The sequence below is a fragment of the Bison bison genome, unplaced genomic scaffold (assembly GCF_000754665.1).
Source record: "Bison bison bison isolate TAMUID 2011002044 unplaced genomic scaffold, Bison_UMD1.0 scf7180017864064, whole genome shotgun sequence".
Taxonomy (NCBI): domain Eukaryota; kingdom Metazoa; phylum Chordata; class Mammalia; order Artiodactyla; family Bovidae; genus Bison; species Bison bison.
This window is the reverse complement of record NW_011494636.1, coordinates 337655-358083: the sequence shown is the minus strand read 5'-3', so window position 1 is coordinate 358083 and position 20429 is coordinate 337655. Positions and strand designations below refer to the sequence as shown.

Below are 20429 nucleotides of genomic sequence, written 5' to 3'. Positions count from 1 at the left end.
GATGTACACCCGTGGCGGATTCATGTCAATGTATGGCAAAACCAATACAATATTGTAAAGTAACTAGCCTCCAATTAAAATAAATACATTTAAATTATAAATAAATAAATAAAGAGGAATTTAAGAGATTAAAATATTAGCTCAGAAACTTACTAATATAGTTTCAGAGATTAGACCATATGGAGTATGCTCACCCATTAGTCATGAACATATAATTAACATGTGTATTGGCTCAGGTTTAGATTTAACAAGCTAAACAGATTCAGGATCCTGAGAGCTTTATACATAATTCTAAAATTTAAAAAAAAAATCAACAAAACTCTTAAATATATATTTGTGTGTGTGTGTGTGTGTGTGTGTGTGTGTGTGTGTTGGGTATGAGAAGAGGTAAGGGCTTTAACCACAAAATGTAAAAAAAAAAGTAACTTAAGATTTACAAATATTAAAGCCTATTATTGAGAAATGAACACATTTTTTTGCTTTATTTAAAGTGATTATCAATATAACTAAAATACAACCCCAAACTTCCATTTCCCATAGCATCAATTTCTAACACTAGAATAACTTAATTAAGAAGCCTATAATCTTAGATATGTTGCAGACTATATACAAAACTGTATTAGTCTCTACTTTCTGTGCTTCTTAATTTCAGCATTTAAGATATTCCACAGTATGATAAAGAGTAGTATTAAGAGATGCTGCCTGTCTATAAGTCTTTCCCCATGGCAGAATAATACACTTTATAGCCCTATAAAACTTAGTTCAAACATCTATCATGCTATCATTGAAACTACAACTTATACGTTACTGATATCTGCAATATTATTATATGATTATGTTCTCTAGATTGCAATGTTACTGCATATTTCTAGTTGGTGACCTCTTTAGAGTTGGACTGTGAAGAAGGCTGAGCGCCAAAGAATTGATGCTTTTGAACTGTGGTGTTGGAGAAGACTCTTGAGAGTCCCTTGGACTGCAAGGAGATCCAACCAGTCCATTCTGAAGGAGATCAGCCCTGGGATTTCTTTGGAAGGAATGATGCTAAAGCTGAAACTCCAGTACTTTGGCCACCTCATGTGAAGAGTTGACTCATTGGAAAAGACTCTGATGCTGGGAGGTATTGGGGGCAGGAGAAAAAGGGGATGACAAGAGGATGAGATGGCTGGATGGCATCACTGACTCGATGGACGTGAGTCTGAGTGAACTCCGGGAGTTGGTGATGGACAGGGAGGCCTGGCGTGCTGTGATTCATGGGGTAGCAAAGAGTAGGACACAACTGAGCGACTGAACTGAACTGAAAGTCTGTATTCCTCCACTCCTCTTCTTTCAGGAAATGCTTCTGAGAAACCTACCAAATTCAGGCACTCTGAGAATTCAAGGTGCACAAAGGAAAAAACAAAAAGAAAAGCCTGCCCCAGGAACTCAATCCATAGGGAATGCTGGTCAGTAGATGCCAATACAGAGATAAGCCTAAGGTGCTACTAGAACAAGCCATTACTCCAGGCTGGGATGGGAACACTGAGGGGAGTAGTACTGCAAGTCAGTACAGAGCTGAGAGGCCTTTCTTCATCTCTGTATTCCCGGAGCCGAGTACAATATTTTGCCTCTAGTGTGAGTGACACGATATTTAATGAATGAATGAGTAGCTCTATAGAGCTCCTACAACTCTTGAGTTGAGAATAATCTGGAAATCTGCAAGCATAAGGGGTTAGAAATTAATCATTTAACCTTTGCTGCAATTAAATCTAGCCTTTAAATCCTGGTTAACTCCCCCCATCTCCACCACCTCCCTGCCTTCAATTGTCTCTCTTATTCTTTCTCTCTTCGTCAGATAAGGTCTTTTGGCAGCAGCTGCCAAAGTTTAAAGCTCTGACATTTGGAGGTCACAGGGAGGAGGTAAACACTGACCTAGCATCACAGTCCCATTTCCAAGTTCCTGGTAGCTACAGTCAGCTTTAAAAACTGACTCTCCCATTAGATCAGAGTTCATTTCTGGAACTAATGGGTTACAAATGTGGTACTACAGCTTTAAATTAAAAAAAAAAACAAAACAGAAACTGCAAACGTTCACCACAGACACATTCTCATTACACTTTTAAGTTTCAACGTTACATACATTTTACTGCTTTTGCTTATCTATTTTTTTTTAAAAGTTGCTTGTCACAGTTCAAATTGAGGACTGACAGCAAGAAGAGTATGTGATTTTAATTACTGTAATGATAGAGCCTTGTGATAGGTAAACACAGTGTACCTGATATATAATAACATTACGAAAGAAATTTGAAACAATGCATCACATAACCCACAGCAAAGAACTAGTTTAGTTGGATTATTAGGTTTGAGCAGAAAAATAAAACTATTACACAAGTAATCATCAGTGTATTCAACTACTTGAGCTAAAAAAACATGTTAAGGAAAGTCTATCCTTATGCTCTGGCAATCACTTGGCTGATTATCACCAGATGGCTTTATAGAGAATGAACTTCCTCTCATAAACCTCAATTCCTGTAGTAAGAAATAACTGCTGTAGGGAACATCAGCACTATCAATCTACACAGCTGAAAAGGCTTTCCTCAACTGATATAATCCTTATTTTAATAAAACCCTATCACCCACGTGACAACTTTTCTTTTGGTATTAGCAGGCATGAAAGGGTGACAATGGGCTTGGTCCAGTACCCAGCTCTGTTTCCTGAATGAATAAACAGTAGGAGAAAGGAAAAAGAAAACTTACAACAAAAAAACGTGATCAAGTTCACCTCTTGAAACTGTCACCTGAATGAGCAGTAAAGCTTGTAAATTAAATGAACTAAATCAAAGCATCAACTGCCCATCTAGGCCTTTATAACTTGTACTATATTTTTAAAAATTACTTTTAAGTAAGACACTATTTTAGAACACTTTAAGGTTCACAGTAAAACTGAGTGGGGAAGGTACAGAGATTTCCCAATACTCCCAACCACCAAACATGTAGAGCTTCCCCCATTATCAGCATCCCCCACCAAGAGTGATACTTTTTTTTTTTTTTTAACAATTCTTGAACCTACACTCACACATCAGTATCAAAGTACCTAGCTCATATTAGGGTTCACCTTTGGTATTGTACATTCTGTGGGTTTTGACATATATATGATTGTATGTATCCATCATTACGGTATATTGAGTATTTTCATTGCCCTAAAAAAAAATCCTCTGTGCTTCTCCTATTCAACCCTCTCTCACCAAACCTGGCAACCACTGATCTTTTTACTGTGTCCACACTTTCCAACAATGTCATAGAACTAGAAGCCTTTCAGACTGGCTTCTTTCATTTAGTGGTAGGCATTTAACTTTCCTCCACATCTTTTCACAGCTTGATAGCTCATTTCTTTTTAACGCTGAATAATATTCCATTCTCTGGATGAGTGACAGTTTATTCATTCACTTGTGAAAGGACATCTTAATTGTTTTCAAGTTTTGGCAGTTATGAATAAAGCTGCTATAAATATCATGTCTTTTTATTCAATCATATCAAATACCTAAAAGATAAGTGGCTAAATTTTAAATAAATGTATAAATTCAGGACTACCACTTCACATTTCCCCCCTCCTGCGGCTGCTGCTGCTAAGTCGCTTCAGTCGTATCCGACTCTGTGCGACCCCACAGATGGCAGCCCACCAGGCTCTCCCGTCCCTGGGATTCTCCTGGCAAGAACACTGGAGTGGCTTGCCATTTCCTTCTCCAATGCATGAAAGTGAAAAGTGAAAGTGAAGTCGCTCAGTCGTGTCCGACTCTTAGCGACCTTATGGACTGCAGCCCACCAGGCTCCTCTATCCATGAGATTTTCCTAGCAAGAGTACTGGAGTGGGGTGCCATTGCCTTCTCCGATTTCCCTCCTACTAAAGCCCTAATTGAAATTATCCTCAACACTGAAAGCTCTGACTCTGCCTCTGACACCTCATATTTCTGAAAATGAGGAAAACATTAGGGCTGCATTTCAGCTTAGGACTCAGGATCAAATAAGGGGCAGACGTGATTGACCATTTGTTACAAAAGCAAACACATACTTTTCTATAATCTTTTACTTACAATAATAGATGTGCTATGCTGTGCTGTGCTTAGTTGCTCAGTCATGTCTGACTTTTTGCGACCCCATGGACTGTAGCCTGCCAGAGCACCTCTGTCCATGGAGATTCTCCAGGTAAGGATACTGGAGTGGGTTGCCATGCCCTCCTCCTCCTCCTCAACATGGGATTGAACCCAGGTCTCCTGCATTGAGGGTGGATTCTTTATCGTCTGAGTCACCAGGAAAGCACATGCCAGACAGTTCTAAGAGCTTCATACACACACATTCACATAGTTGTTTTTAACAACAAAAATGATGGAAGGTTTAGGAAGTGTACAAACATTATACAACAGTTACACTGGAAAACTCCATTTTACAGAGTACTATAAAATGAATTAATCTGTTTTTCTTCATTCATAAGGTTACTTAAGTATGACCCACTAATAAGAGGAAGAGAGTGTTAAGACAGAAAAAGTTCACAACCTCATAAAAGCAAAAAAGATAAACAAAAGCTAAGTAAATGATTAAGACAATTTCAGTGACAGTGGGAAGATAGGAACGTGAAAAACAAGAATAGCATAATGTGTTAGGGTGGCGCTGTTCAGGCTGGGTGGTCTGGGAAACATATCTGAGAAACTGATATATTCAAGAAAATATATTCAAAAATTCAGCTCTGTTGTATAATTAACTTGAGATGAGGGAGATAATGAAATACACTCCTGGGAAAAATGTATTCCTTTTAAAATCCCCAACCTCATTTGAAATAGTACAGTTAATCCAAAAAATTAAATCCACAGCTGTGCTTATTTTGGATACCTACCAAGATACTTGTTCCATGATCATGTGAACAAAATCTGTACTGGAAAAACTTTTGCTTTCATATACTCTTGTTTATTTTGGAACAACTGCTCCATATTTTACTTTATAATATGCCATATACACTATTAATTAAATCTTGAAAAAAAACAACAAGCAAATACATGTTGGGGAAAAAAAAAACAATTTATAGTACAACTTTTGCCTAAAACAGCATTAAAGAGTAAAAAATTTTTTCATTAAGAAAAATGAAGATGACATTTCAAATATCAATAGTCATATATTCTACATCTGAGTTTACTATATATCTTCAAAAGACTTGATTTGATGACAGACTTTTCTATAAATTGTCTAGGCAGTAAAGGTTACTGCTAAGTTTTATCTGCCAGTTTATGAAAAATGTAAAGGCTGATTTGCTTGCTTTTGTAGAACTGTATGACTTTGTTAAAACATAATTTTGTTTTACACCAACAAATCAATTAATACTCAGATTCAAAGATTTATCAAGTATGTCCTTTGTTCCAGTAACTGTGCTAGGTGCTTATACTTTCATACAAGCGTAAGTGAAACAAAAGGAGCACGCGAGAAACATGTTTCCCTGGAAGAAAGCTGAAGTTAAATGACTTAAGCAAGGTCACAAATCTAACAGCAGTAGACAGAAGCTATCTGAATTCAAACCCGGGCTTTCAGATACTAAGTTTTGGGCTTCTTCCACAACTACTCTCTTTGTATTTTTCTCAAGTATGCCTTAAAATGATGCTAGCGATGTCAATTCCTACAGCTGAAGATTTGGCTGAAGAGTTTGAATGTGACTGAAAGAATGCATTTTTACCTACTAACATGTTTTGTGACACTGTTTTTGCACAATAAACACTGACAGGTCATGCAAAATTCAGTCTATTTTTAATCTACCTCTTACCTTCCTGCTGGCTACCAGTAGGTTCCAACCTTTTCTCCCTAAGAAGTCCACAGACAAGAAAGAATCAGTCAATTTATATTAAAATCAGAGACCGGAAATCAACTGACCCATCTAGAGGAATGGTATAAATTCAATAAACTAACATAGATCAGAAATCCAGAATTAGAAAGGACAGTAAACTATTCTAGTGGTCAATGCATACCTATGAATCTGAAAACCTTTGTCAAATATCACTAGACGCAGAAAAAGGTGCACCAAGTTGTCTCAGAGAACTGAAAACAGAACCTACAGGAGGGAGTGATGAAGAAAGCAGCTTGAATTAAGGCTTTCTAAGAGCCTGGAGCCCAAATGTTTTTGATTCATCTCTTTTAGTTCACTCTATGACAACAATTTCTCTTGTTTCTGTCATTCTTCTGTAATGAACTTCAGCATGTAACTGCCTAACTCTAATAGGCCCTTTAAAAACAACTTCTACTCTAATTCAAAAAAACCCATGAACCCCAATGTTCATTCACGGCAGCACTATTTACAACAGCCAAGACATGGTACCAACCTAAATGCCCATCAACAGAGGAATGGATAAAGATGTGGTGTATATAGATATTACACACACACACACACACACACACACACACACTGGAATACTACTGAGTCATAAAAAAGAACAAAAGAATGCTATCTGCAGTAACATGGATGGACTTAAGGATTAGCATAGTGAGTGAAGTCAGTCAGAATGACAAATACCATATGATATCTATTATATGTATAATCTAAAATACAATACAAATAAACATTTAGGAAACAGAAACAGACTCACAAACAGAAGAGAAATGTATGGTTACCAAGGGGAAAGGTGGTGGAGGAGGGATAAATTAGGAAGCTGGAGTTAGCAGATACACACTATTATGTATACGATAAACAACAAGGTCTACTATATAACACAGAGAACTCTATTCAGTATTCTGTGATAAATCACAGTGAAAAAGAATATGAAAAACAGTATTTATATATGTATAACTGAATTACTTTTCTATACACCAGAAACTAACACAACATTGTAAATCAACTATACTTCAATTGAAAAAAAAGCAAACAACTTTTTCTTCTTATCATCACTACCTTTTCTCCTCTAATTCACTATAAATAAACTGTTTGGGAGGTGGTATAATAGTATCAGTACAACAGATGAAAACTGAAATCAAAAAAATAATTTAGAAGTCTCAAAATATGTTTTAGACAAGGATACATTTTGTGAATACATCAGAGAGGCACTTACTATTTAATAAGTTGCTAATTACTAGCCTGAATTATGCACTATTTCTTTTTACCTTCATGTTAAATCATAATGCTAATAAATATACCAGTACTGTGCAAAAGAACTATGATGACAGAAGGGTTCTGTATTAACATCTACACTGTCCAATACCTGAGCCACAGGCCACATGCGAACTACTAAGCACTTGAAATACGGCAAATGCATTTGAGAAGATTTTTTGCTTAATTTTTATTAAATGCAAATATTCACCTATGCTAGTGGGTACCCTAGCTAGATCAACTTTATATAAACAGGAATCACAGATTATTTACATTAAGGATGACTTCACTTAAATACTTCATACCGTTAGAATAGAAGCACACAGAACAGGAGGATGAAAATAATTTATATTGGAAAGAGAAATTCTGGTCTGATCAAATGAGCATGATATTTTCAATGATAAAGATATATAGAATTCATTCATACAAATTAGTAAATTACATAAGCAATCAAGCCTATCTTTGACCAAAAATTTTCAATAGCTGATTCAACTGTTACTGTGTCCATAAGTTTGTTCTTTCACATATTATATATAATTCATTAAACAACAGATGCTTACAAAATTAGGTTCTTCATTATCAGAATATCATTTCAAAGAATACATTTAATACATTTTAAAGAAGTGATTTTGATCATTATATTTGAATACTGTCAAATGGTAAACTTACTTTTTAGGAGTATATGGTATATATACGTATCAAAAAAAAAAGATAGAAAGCAGTTTTATAGCAGAACTCAGTACGTATATTAGTAAATTTGGATTTCCAAGGCCAAAGTAACTTTTGGATTTTGAGCATGATACCCTTAGACAGCAGCTTATTTTAAAAATCTAGTTCTGACAACTAGCTCCTTATACACTAGCAAAGCTGGAATATAAGTGAATCTAAGAACATCTTACCTTTCAGAATCTATGTCCTAAAATTAACTTTCAAATAAAGGGATAAATATATTATCATATGTCCTAAGAGCTTATTCTTTTTTAAATGTAAGTTTTTACATCTTGAAAATGTGTTTACAAAAAAATTGTTTAAAAGTGTTTTAAAATGATTAGAAAGTATGAAAAAAATTTTAAAAACCTTGAAAAAGAAAATAAAGTACAGACAGTATATAGTTTACCTAAGAGTGCTTTCCTTCCTTGTTTTTGGTGCTAGGCTTTAAAAAACAGTCTGTTTTTGCTAACAAACTTCCTTACCTTTCAAACATTCTTGAATATCTTCTGACAGTTTACTGAATTTCTGTCCTCTCTCTTCCTCTCAACTGCCTTACTGAATCATGGTCAAAAATATCCTTATAATTGTAAACCCAATGATCTTTAACATTCCTATTACTTTGCCAACAAAGGTTCGTCTAGTCAAGGCTATGGTTTTTCCTGTGGTCATGTATGGATGTGAGAGTTGCACTGTGAAGAAGGCTGAGTGCCGAAGAATTGGTGCTTTTGAACTGTGGTGTTGGAGAAGACTCTTGAGAGTCCCTTGGACTGCAAGGAGATCCAACCAGTCCATTCTGAAGGAGGTCAGCCCTGGGATTTCTTTGGAAGGAATGATGCTAAAGCTGAAACTCCAGTATTCTGGCCACCTCATGTGAAGAGTTGACTCATTGGAAAAGACTCTGATGCTGGGAGGGACTGGGGGCAAGAAGAGAAGGGGACGACAGAGGATGAGATGGCTGGATGGCATCACTGACTCGATGGACGTGAGTCTGAATGAACTCTGGAAGTTGGTGACGGACAGGGAGGCCTGGCGTGCTGCGATTCATGGGGTCGCAAAGAGTAGGACACAACTGAGCGACTGATCTGATCTGATCTGATCTGATTACATCACCTCGTAATATCTCTGACCATTCTTACCTTCTGGAAACATTACTTTGGTTTCTCTGACTTTTGTGGTCAGTCTCTACTTTCTCTTTAAATCTTTATTTTTTAGGAGGTTAGTTCCCAATATATATTCTCTTTGAGACTTCACTGAAGCCACCGGAACCCCGGGATCCCAAACCCCTGGCCCATGGACAGGTACTATCTGTAGCATGTTAGGAACCGAGCAGAGCAGGAAGTGAGCAGCGCAAGAATGATGAAGCTTCATCTGTATTTACAGCTGCTCCCCCTGCTCACATTACTGCCTCCTGTAAGGTCAGCAGAAGAATTAGATTCTCACAAGATTGCAAACCCCACTGTGAGGGATCTAGGTTGCCACACAAAAATTGTCTAAAATTGCCTTCCATGAAAACAGTCCTTGGTGCCAAAAAGATTGGGGACAGATGCACTGGACTTCAAATACAGTTTATTAAGTGACACCTCTAAATTTCAAGCCAAAACCTCTTTTATAAGCAATAGACCTGATCTCTAATTACTTGTAAATCATTTTCATTTCCAAGGCCCATTCACCTGTCAGAATTAATCTGGAAAAAAATTGCATCTTTCCATCCTCTGAACAAAACCTGCCTTTCCTTCTGTTCTATCTTGATAAACGGCACTATCAACCACCCAGGTACTCTCTCTCCCAATCTCCCTTTATTTAGATAAATCATTGAAGAAATGTGTACATGAAAACATGTATTTTCTAGTACTTCAAAAAGATCCCTTCAACTTGGATTCACTGGACTGACAACATGGCAGAGAAGGGAATGGGGGGAATGGGCTGTAATTTAATAAAGAGAAAGTAATTTACAAAGTACTAGTGCACAGGAATTTTTGAATAATTGATGCCTTTTGAACTGTGGTATTGGAGAAGACTCTGGAGAGTCCCTTGGACTGCAAGGAGTTCAAACCAGTCAATCATAAAGGAAATCAGTCCTGAATATTCACTGGACAGACTGATACTGAAGCTGAAACTCCAATACTCTGGCCACCTGATGTGAAGAATTGACTCACTGGAAAAGACCCTGATGATGGGAAAGATTGAAGGCAGGAGAAGGGGACAACAGAGGATGAGACGGTTGGATGGCATCACCAACTCGATGGACATGAGTTTGAGCAAGCTCCAAGAGCTGGTGATGCAAAGGGAAGCCTGGCGTGCTGCATTCCATGGGGTTGCAAAGAGTCAGACACGAATGAGTGACTGCACTGAAACTGAGCACACATGAAATACACCATGTTTTGATTTAGAATGCTGAGAGTGGAGGAAAAAACTACAGATTGCACCCAGGAAAAAGAGAGGACAGGAAGAGCAAGTCAGAGATTAGAAATCCTAGTGACAAAACTAGACACCTGAAAATTCAGAAAAAGAAATAAATGATTGTCGGATAGTATCCTTTGCTGAAACAACCATCTGATACAAACTTCATCATATCTTTGGTGAACAAGACTTATGAACTTGTAATTAACCTAAAATCCATTAGCAAAACAGTGCCAGGTTCTATTAATGAATTATGTTCTGAATGTTATTAACAATAATCAGTAGACTTGCTTCTCCTAGACACTTAAAAGCCCATTCTCTTGTCCTCAGGCCACCCTCCCCAAATAAATGTCTAAATTTTACTTTATTTACGGTTCATTTAATTGCATTCTATTTGTTCACACCTCTTCAATTTACAAATTTTAAATTCTTTATTCATATAGTAGATCCTTAACATTCTGGAATCTGTTACAGGAACCACTTAAAATCTTAATGTGGAACCGTGCTCTTTCACCACAAGCAAAGGCTCTTATATTTAGTGAATGGCCTAACACAGAATTTTTCACACAAAAGAAGGGTAGGGGAATAGTGGAAGTGCAAGGTAGTGAGGTATTGAACTGAGAAGAAATATTTCATTTCTGGATTTGTGACTGAAGGAAATAGCAGAATCACTTGATTAGAGAAACAGTGTATTCTATGGCCATACCACCCTGAACATGCCCAATCTCATCTGATCTCAGAAACTAAGCAGGGTCGGACATTGTTAGTACTTGGATGGGAGAAACAGGATATGTTTCCTTCAATAGCTCTTCAGCTTAATCAAAAACAAAAACCAAACTATCTACCATTCCTCTTCAAGACCATACACACACAAATGAACATACAAACAATGAATATCTTGTCTTCGTGTATCACTGGTGTCAACTTTGTCAGCTAGCTATTTACAGAAAAACTGAATTCAGTAATACTCTGCTTAGTCGCTCAGTTGTATCGGACTCTTTGAGACCCCATGAACTGTAGCCTGCCAGGCTGCTCTGTCCATGGGGATTCTCCAGGCTAGAATACTGGAATGGGTTGCCAGGCCCTCCTCCAGGGGATCTTCCCAACCCAGGGATTGAACCCAGGTCTCCCGTACTGCAGGTAGATTCTTTACAGTCTGAGCCACCAGGGAAGCACAAGAATACTAGAGTGGGTAGCCTATCCCTTCGCCTGGGGAACCTCTCGACCCAGGAATCAAACTGGGGTCTCCTGCATTGCAGGTAGATTCTTTACCAGCTGAGCTACCCAGGAAGCCCTAATACTGGAGTGGGTTGCCATGTCCTCCTCCAGGGGATCTTTCCAGCCCAGGGATCGAACCCAGGTCTCCCATATTGCAGGCAGATTCCTTACCATTTGAGCCACCGGGGAAGCCCATGGATACTGGAATGCGTAGCCTATCCCTTCTCCATGGATCTTCCTGACCCAGGAATCAAACGGGGGTCTCCTGCATTACAGGTGGATTTTTACCAGCTGAGCCACCAGGGTAGCCCTCAGTAACACTACTGGAATAGAAAACAGTGTACTGTTTTCTGAAAAACTGAAAAAATAGTACTGAAAAAATAGTACTTCATTTTTAAACTACTGTTTAATGTGACAGTGGTTACTACACTGTTACTACAGTGTAATAACAGTGTAATATTACACTGTTAATACAGTGTAATACAGTGGTTACTACAAAATATTTCAAAAGTACATTCAGAAAACTTAAACCTAAAACAGTTTCAAATGATTTAAGAACCCTTTTGTGAAAAACATACCTCTACAGTTTACTTTGAAATGGATCAATGTAAGAGGGATTGGTGAATAGACAAAGGTTTATGGCCAGATATGTGATAAAACTAACATAATGTTAATGGCAGAATCAAGATGGTAGGTATGTGAGCAGTCACTATGAAACTGTTTTAATTTCCTTGTATATGTTTAATAATTTTCATTAAGAATAGTAGGAAAAAAATCCAGAAGAACAATAATAAATCACATATACACAGGCTCTGTATTTTACAACAAAAACTTATCTCATGAATTTACTCTGGTGAAAAGGAATAAAATGAATAATTTAAAAAGTAGAAACTCTGAGACCAGTATATGTAAAATTTACAGGCTTGTGTTTTCTCTGAACTAAAAAATGAACTGATCATTCAATAATTAGTAGAGATAAATATTAAAGATTTTTTAAAATAATAAATTTAAAACATTAAAATAAAAATAGCAAATGAAAAAAGTTCATTCTTTAAAAATAAAAAGTACTAAAACCCTTGGCAGATTTTATTTTTTCATTCATTACAGATATTTTGGGCTTGATGGAACTTGCACCAGAACATTTCTTCAAATCTAACACTATCAAATGGTACCACGCTTGTGGTGCTGGAAAGAGGATCACTAAATGTAATTACAACTTTCTTGTCTTTTATATCTATCTAATGAGTTTTTCAAAATAAACCTCTGAGGTAGTTAGACTATTGCCAGCTTTATTTTATAAACAAAGAAAGTGAACTTCTGAAATTAAGTGACATATCTTGTTCCTGTTGCTGTTTACTAAGTTGTGACAAACTCAAGATCACACAAGTAATGCCTCTGAGGCAATTCCTGATAACAAATTCTTCTCACTACAACTGTCTCTCCTGTTCAAACCTCAGTAGCAGCAGTGGTCACATCCATCCACCTAGGAAAGATCTTGTTGTTGTTGCTGTTCAGTCGCTAAGTCGTGTCTGGCTCTTTGCAACCTCATGGACTGCAGCAAGCCAAGCCTGCACTATCTCCTGGAGTTTGCTCAAATTCATGTCTATTGAGTTGGTGATGCTATCTAACCATCTCATCCTCTGCCACTTCCTTCTCTTTTTGCCTTCAATCTTTTCCAGCATCAGGGTCTTTTGCAATGAGTCGGCTCTTTGCATCAGGAGGCCAAAGTATTGGAGTTTTAGCGTCAGCAACAGTCCTTTTAATGAATATTCAGGGTTGATTTCCTTTAAGATTGACTGGTTTGAACTCCTCGCAGTCCAAAGGACTCTCAAGAGTCTCGTCCAGTACCACAATTCAAAAGCATCAATTCTTCGGCTTAGCATTCTTTATGGTCCAACTCTCACATCTATACATGACTACTAGAAAAACCATAGCTTTGCTATATGGACCTTTGCTGGCAAAGTGATGTCTCTGCTTTTTAATACACTGTCTAGTTTTGTCAGGGGCTTGCCAGGAGGCACTAATGGTAAATATCCACGAATGCAAGAGACATAAGAGAGCCTGGTTCTGTCCCTAAATAGGGAAGATCCTCTGCAGGAGGGTATGGCAACCCACTCCAGTATTCTTGCCTGGGGATTCCCATGGACAGAGGAGCCTGGTGGGCTACAAGAGTCCATACGGTCACAAAGAGACATGACTGAAATGACTTAGCACAGGTTTGTCATTGCTTTCCTTCCAAGGAGCAAGCATCTTTTAATTTCATGGCTGCAGTTACTTTCTCAAAGAGTGATATTACCTAACCAGTCTCTAAAATAGTAGCTCTCAAGATGCAGTTCAGTTCAGTTCAGTTGCTCAGTCGTGTCCGACTCTTTGCGACCGCATGAATCGCAGCATGCCAGACCTCCCTGTGCATTACCAACTCCCGGAGTCCACTCAGACTTACATCCATTGAGTCAGTGATGCCATCCAGCCATCTCATCCTCTGTCGTCCCCTTCTCCTCCTGCCCCCAATCCCTCCCAGCATCGGAGTCTTTTCCAATGAGTCAGCTCTTCACATGAGGTGGCCAAAGTACTGGAGTTTCAGCTTTAGCATCAGTCCTTCCAAAGAAATCCCAGGGCTGACCTCCTTCACAATGGACTGGTTGGATCTCCTTGCAGTCCAAAGGACTCTCAAGAGTCTTCTCCAACACCACACTTCAAAAGCATCAATTCTTCAGCGCTCAGCTTTCTTCACAGTCCAACTCTCACATCCATACATGACCACAGGAAAAAACCATAGCCTTGACTAGACGGACCTTTGTTGGCAAAGTAACGTCTCTGCTTTTCAATATGCTATCTAGGTTGGTCATAACTTTTCTTCCAAGGAGTAAGCGTCTTTTAATTTCATGGCTGCGGTCACCGTCTGCAGTGATTCTGGGGCCCCAAAAAATAAAGTCTGACACTATTTCCACTGTTTCCCCATCTATTTCCCATGAAGTGATAGGACCAGATGCCCTGATCTTAGTTTTCTGAATGTTGAGCTTTAAGCCAACTTTTTCACTCTCCACTTTCACTTTCATCAAGAGGCTTTTGAGTTCCTCTTCACTTTCTGCCATAAGGGTGGTGTCATCTGCACATCTGAGGTGACTGATACTTCTCCCGGCTATCTTGATTCCAGCTTGTGCTTCTTCCAGCCCAGCGTTTCTCATGATGTACTCTTCATGTAAGTTAAAATAAGCAGGGTGACAATATACAGCCTTGACGTACTCCTTTTCCTATCTGGAACCAGTCTGCTGTTCCATGTCCAGTTCTAACTGTTGCTTCCTCACCTGCATATAGGTTTCTCAAGAGCCAGGTCAGGTGGTCTGGTATTCCCAGCTCTTTCAGAATTTTGTGATCCACACAGTCAAAGGCTTTGGCATAGTCAATAAAGCAGAAATAGATGTTTTTCTGGAACTCTCTTGCTTTTTCGATGATCCAGCAGATGTTGGCAATTTGATCTCTGGTTCCTCTGCCTTTTCTAAAACCAGCTTGAACATCTACAAGTTCAAGGTTCAAGTATTGCTGAAGCCTATTGTATAAAGAGGCTATCTTTGTGTAAAAGAGGGTAAATAGTATAAAAATATATACAGTATTTACTTAAATTCAAAAAAAATTCACTGGAAGGATACACTAAAAAGTTACCTATTAGACTGGGAGAAGTGGTTAAGTCAGCAGATAAGGTAGATGGGTAAGAGGACTTTTCACATTATTTTTCAAATAGTTTGATTTTTTGGGACCACTTTAATGTGCCATGTGAATGACTACTTAAGAATAAATAAAAAATAGCAGTCCATCACTCTCTATCCCTTTACTCTGATTTTCTTTTATTCACAGCATCTATGCTAGACTTTGTATAATTATCCACGTCCACACCAGACAGTAAGCTTCAGCCAACTCCCTTAGTACTAGAGGACATAATGATTTTCCCTTTAATTAAAAACAAACAAAACATTCAAATGGTTTTCATTATCCTTGTTGACACACACACAAAGGTGACCTTTCTCCTCCAGCATATTTTATGTAACTTTTTTTCTATTTATAAATTTGCATGGTATGTCCTTGGCTATATCCAATACATGCGCAGGATAAAGACATAAGAGGGCTTGCTTGTTAAATTTATAAATGTCAAAAAGCCAGGAAGAGAGAAGCTAATCCCTTGGATGACGGAATCATTATTCAAGAAGATCTCAAGTTTTAACTACCTTCAATTAGATGATATTTAAAAGGGCTAAAGGTAAACATTGCTTAAAAACATTATCTACATGTATATTCAGAATGGGAAAGAGCCTAACATAAAAAAGGTGCATGTTTATATTGACCACATCAGTGATTTCCAGACAAATTTTTCTAAGAAACAAAATGCGAAATAACAGAAGGCCAACTTTTTATTGTTTATTTAAGAACACGAAAACAAAACCCAAAGATTAATATCAAAAGAAACTTACTACCTACCAACACTATTTTTCATTAAAAAAAGGTCATTTTAACGTTAGAAAAGTAGAAATACAGAATGTAAAAAAGAAAATAATCCCTTGAATTGGATAAATGTAACTTGAAAAGCCACAGAGCATTTTTCTGCTTAGAACTGGTAAGATATTACCATTGTTGGAGTTAACACAATTTTAGACTGTAAACACAACTGAATGGCTTGAATTAAGGAAAGGGATAATTTCACTACACTGTGTTCAGACCACAATTGCAGAACTAAATGTGAACAAAAAAGAACAGCACTGACGAAACCGACTGATAGTTATCTAGTGATAGAGATGAGGAAGGTAAAGGAAACTGTATCATATGAAGCTGTAGAGGTTGCAGATTTGATTTAGAAAAGGGAAAACTTGGCAGAGAACCACTATATTGAGAAAGACCTTACTGTATCTAACAAAAGAACTATAACCAATAGAGTAAGTTACATAGTAAAGCAGATACTAGCTCAGTTTAAATAAGAGCTTTCTATTATAATTTTCAAAAGCTAAATTAGCCATCCTATGGCCATTTGTTCATGGAAGTGTTCCTCGTGGAGAAGGTGGGCTCAGTAAGATCTCAGAGATTAGTAATAAATGGCACATCGTTTGAGATGACTTCTAAAGTCTCCTCTGATTCTAAAATAATGTGAATTAGAAGGAAATAAATGTTGTTTTTTTAAACTTACTGAAAAAGATGAGTGAAAACAATTTTGGCTTCAGTCAAAAAGACAAAGATTCAGTTAATAGGCTTTACCGCTGAGTAATGAATGACACAGAGGCAAAATTATTCACTAACTCAGGACCTCAAGTATTTTCAACTTTAAGTGTAAAATAATACCTTACTTATACAACAGCTGCATGAATTACACAGAGACACACAAAATGCCTGGCACTTTGTAGGTACTCAATACACAGTAAGTCTTACTCATTGCCTGGAGAATCTCATGAAAAGAGGAGCCTGGTGGGCTATAGTCCATGGGGTTGCAGAGTCAGGACACGACTGAACAACTAAGCACACACATACGTTACTCATGTATTCAGTAAATATTTATGTTCCAAAGGGTAGTATTTTCTATATTATTTGTTAGCCACCAATACACTTAAATAATAACTTGTTCTCTGCTGTGTTTTTTGTTTTTCAAACCTATGTAATGCATGCATGGAATTCATTTCTACATCTATGCTTCGCATAATCTCTATTGGATGAAAGAAATTTCTATAACCTTGCTTTTGTTGGTTTCCTTTCTACCTCTGAACAGGAGTGGGGTTTACTTTAGTACATATCAGCTATGTCATTCATTTTGCCCAAAAAACATACTGTTGTATAATCATTTCAACTAAACTGGACTATATATCCAATTTAATCAAACATACTACCAGAGGGCAAGGAGATCAAACCAGTCAATGCTAAAGGAAATCAACCCTGAATATTCACTAGAAGGACTGATGCTGAAATTGAAGTTCCAATACTCTGGACACCTGATGCGAAGAGCTAAATCACTGGAAAAGACCCTGATGCTGGGAAAGACTGAGAGCAGGAGGAGAAGGGGCCGACAGAGGATAGGATGGTTGGATGGCATCACCAACTCAATGGACATGAGTCTGAACAAACTCCGGGAGATAGTGAAGGACAGGGAAGCCTGGCATGCTGCAGTCCATACAGTCACAAAGAGTCAGACACGACTTAGCAACCAAACAACAACTACCGACAGATGTTTTCTTACTCTTTTATCTTTTAGATAGCCTACACTGGCTAACTCATTGCTGAGCACTTCCCTCGAGAAATATGAGTAAATAAAGACCCATTTCACCAAGGGTAGTTATTAGAAATCTTAGTTATTAACAAAAGTTTATGAAATAAAAATAATCTGAGGTTTCTCCCCATTAGAGGAAACTCATTTCTTACTGAAACACATCAACACGTAATGCTTCCGTCAATAATATTTATCCACCAAATTTTTTTCAGACAGTATGCAATTCTTTTTTTATATACTTGCAGAATAATTCACAACTATACAGATATTTCAGTTGGCAGTTTAATACCATGCTGTCTGTTAAGATATTTATAAGCACAGTATACTGCTTATCCCCCCAATGTTCATGATAAAGAAAAGAAAATCACTACACATTAATTAAAATACCAAGTTATTTTTCAGGGACAGAATTTTGTTGAGTAAAAATCATACTGACAACAAGTTTAAACATATACAGTATTTACTACTAGATAAGTGATAGCTGATCACTACCAGATGCAACAATAAAACTAGTTTCGGGATGCTTTTGGGTTTTTTTTAACAGATAGAAGGAAACAAGAAACTGATACTTGGAACAAATAAAACAAATCCTTAAGCACAAGGTTTTTAAAATCACCTAGATATTCATACTAATAGACACAATGTATGATAGTTTTATAGTGTAAAGTCGAAAAACATGCAGATGGTTATTTACTTCCATAATTAATTTTAGCACACCATTAAATTTAAAAGTAGAATACATTTCAAGTTTGATTTAATTCCACATGGTGAATTTAATTACAGATTATTTTTAAGTAAGATGAAATTTAAGAGACATACTAATTCTCTTTTAAAAGTCTATCAAAATACAATGTAGAATTAAAGGATAAAAAGTATAAGACAATAAAACCACTTTATGGCAAAATCAACTGAATAAAAGAGCATAATTTTAATAAACAAGTTCAATGTGAATTTCCTTCCTTCAAACAGTAAGCTCTTGTTTAACTTGAATATAACACAATTCACTGAATTTAAGACTGATGAACTTCATGAGTTCCTATGGAGCAATTTCATTTTTAACAGTTTATATAGAGTTGATCATACTATAAAATAGTATTGAATAGCAGAAGATAACATTAAAATATGGTTACTAATATGAAGTAGGGGGGAAATTCCAACAGTTTCTATTTTTATGAAAAGTCCACTTTAAGGCCTCTTTTCCTGTATCAGAAAGTTAATTTATGAAACTAAAGTTCCTCTTCATTAGTATTACTTCTACATCAAAAGAAAAGACTAGACTAATACAACTATGAGGTATTAATAAACTTGACTGTCACAGACAACTCAAAAGAGCACGCAGAAAAGCACTGCACAATTTTGACAGGGTAGGGGGACCAAGGGACACGGATGAAAGAGCACATTGCAAAAAAGACCTTGGTTTTATCTGACTCTGCCTTTCTTTAGCAGTTGGGCTTGGACAGACAAATCAGTTGACTTTCCAAGTTTTAGTATCTTCCTTCGTCTCTGTCAAGTGCATTTAGATTTTTCAGTTTTTAAACAAAAAAAAATTCAACAAAATTAACAAAGTTAGGAAAAAGTAAAAGCAGCACTGGTTTTACTATTTAAAGAAATGGCAGAAAAATAAAAATGGTTTGTAACGTGCAATGTAGTATTTTCAGAGTAGAATTCCTAAATCATTGCACATGCCCTGCTAAGGTTATATTAGTGAAGATCTGGATACTGTATTCATAATGTAACTCCCTCCTTTCACATCATTCCTCCACCGGGTCCTCCCCTTCCTGCTTCAATCTCTTTCGCTGGTTTTAATGCCAGTAAACGACTGTATGCACTGTAAGCTTAACAATAAAATCATTTTAAACGATGCATTTTCAATCAAGTACATCATCTACTTCACTACATTTCTCCCAAGCGGGTAAATTTTCATTAAGAGAATAAAAACATGCATTTAAAAATTCAGAAACAGAAATATACCAGGCCTATTTTTAATTTTGAATGCTTAAAAAACAAAACGGAAAGATGTAGCCTACCCTATTCCCTTAGGAACGTAAATGCGTTACCCACCCAATGAAAAAACATTCTGCTGGTTCATCTTCCTGCTACACAAACAGCTTTGTCGTCAGGCCCTTCCTAGTCCTTTCTTCATCGTGATCTAGTAATTTTACATGGATCACCTTGGCAATGCTTGGATAGGCACTGTCCCTGCCTTCCTGGAGCTTACATTCTCAAAAAACAAAAGAAAACAAAACTCCTCTAAACACTAAAAAAAAAAAAACCCCGCAAAAACAGATTTTATGACTTAGGATCCAAATCCCACATCTTCCCGCCCCTGGTTAGGCAGCTAATTCTTCTTTCCCTGGAAGAAATGAAGGGACCCATACCAAAGCCCACATTTGAATCTCAGGACAATGAAGTCGACAGGAAGCCACTCTCTCCTCCCCCGGGTTACTACGGAGCCACAGCCTGCGCGGGTGCTGTGGCCCGGCGGGCTGACTGACACCACATCTTCCACGCCCTCCCACCACGTCCAAAATGTTCTTTGCCAAACCTCTCCAAACCGCCCCACACCCCAAAACCAACCACCCAAAAAGGGTCGACACCGGGAGCTGCTCAGACCGGGAAAAAACCCCTTTTCCAGCTGCAGCGCAGCCATTCCCTCCACTGCTCCGCCCGCACCCCTGCAAACAGCTCGGGCGGAGGGGGCTGCACAAAGCCAAGACAGCCAAAGACGACTCAATACGTGGACACTAGCAAGGGAAGCCGGGCCGC

General features: G+C 37.5%; 1 protein-coding gene across 11 annotated transcripts in view; it reads right to left on the bottom strand.

Moving 5' to 3' along the window:
- Positions 1 to 20429, bottom strand: part of CEP170 (centrosomal protein 170kDa) — a 131101-nt gene that overhangs the window by 110202 nt on the left and 470 nt on the right. The window lies entirely within an intron of this gene.